This window comes from Miniopterus natalensis, chromosome 15, assembly GCF_054644295.1.
Source record: "Miniopterus natalensis isolate mMinNat1 chromosome 15, mMinNat1.hap1, whole genome shotgun sequence".
Classification (NCBI taxonomy): domain Eukaryota; kingdom Metazoa; phylum Chordata; class Mammalia; order Chiroptera; family Miniopteridae; genus Miniopterus; species Miniopterus natalensis.
In genome coordinates, this window is record NC_142095.1 from 11,995,543 (window position 1) to 11,997,001 (window position 1,459).

The 1,459-nt window shown below is 43.9% G+C and overlaps 1 pseudogene; it reads right to left on the reverse strand.

Moving 5' to 3' along the window:
* Positions 1 to 379: 379 nt before the first annotated feature.
* Positions 380 to 820, reverse strand: LOC148091413 (UPF0538 protein C2orf76 pseudogene; annotated as a pseudogene).
* Positions 821 to 1,459: the final 639 nt, after the last annotated feature.

The window sequence follows — 1,459 nt, forward strand, 5'->3', positions numbered from 1 at the left end:
TCTTTACCTTCCTCCCCCTGACTCTAGCAATGTGAAAATGGACAGCCCCAAATAGGGAAGGGCTACTTCCTCTGCAACAGAGCACACATTGTGTTTAGCAGATGCCACAGCTGTATTCCTTTAGGCCATCCAGAAAGTATACATGGAGATCCAGTTACAATTGCAAGAAATTTATTGGGGATAATGTCTGTGAAAGATAAGAGGACAGGAATCAGGAGGGAAAGACTTCAGACCACAGTGTGGACCTGACACCTGTGTCAAGACAGGAGGAAGGCGGGCAGCTTTGGGAGAAAGAAGCTCAGACAGGTGCATTGTACTCACTAGTGGAATAAAGAACTTAATATAGGTATACAAAGAGGAAAACCCCAGGAGGTTTACATCAGGATGAAATGGGATTAGCTTTGTAGTTCTTATAATCTTCTTCATAGAAGAATGCAATTTCATCATTATTGGGGATCCCAGCTGCTCTAAGAACGCTATCTTCTTTCAACAGCAGTCTCTTGACATCTTCCAAACTCAACACCAGTTCAATTGTCTTTGATTTACGTGCTTGATGAATGATCTTTAGTTTGTCGTATTTATAACTTCTGAATGGTGGTGGCAGGTTGGATTTTAAAGAGACATCTTGCTTTAGAAACGATAAATTCCTTTATAATTTGGTCCAAATTAACTCTGTGATATACTGCAGGTTTAAAATTGTGATGCTTGAATTAATGAGGCAATGTGTAATGTCACTTCTTTGGAAGTCATGTGAATAAATTCCTTTCAATTCAACACTTTCATTCATAGGCAGAAACCTCAGGGAATCTCTCACATATGTGGACAAAGAGAACTGCTCCCATGTCCCCAGTGCAGCTCTGAGATAGTTTTGGCTCGGCCAATGCAGAGGGCCAGCACAGAGTTTGCCCCTAGAGGAGTTCCACACTGGGGGAAATGGCCAGGCCCTAGTAACTGTATGACGTGCAGTCATTGGCTGAGAGCTGCTCGAAGAGAGCATGGCCCTCCTGCAGATCCCAGAGGTCCTATAACAGGAGGCTGTCAGCTAACTTCACTCTATGTGGCAGATCTTGCTTGAGGTGAGGTCCAAGAGGTGCCCCTTCCTGACTGCCTCACTGGCCCTGACATGCCTTTCAATGGGATAAAGAAAGATGAATTTCTGTATTGCAGACCTGCCTTTGTGAGTTTTCCCTTTTTTCTATCAAATCTATTTCTTAGTCTTCATTATGTGATCTTGTAGAATTGGCCCTGAAATGAGGTGTATAAATGGGGTGGAGGTGGGAGACCTACCCACTTATCATGATGTAATTGACCCAAGTAAGAAGTTCACTGTTCCTCATTTCCCTGCTATCCGGAGGCCACTGTGGTGATTCTGGGGCTGGGTAGAAGAAGCATTGCAGTGCATGATTGTGCCGGCACCACCAGCCATGAGCTGGGTCTCTTAGGTTTTAAAAATAATAGC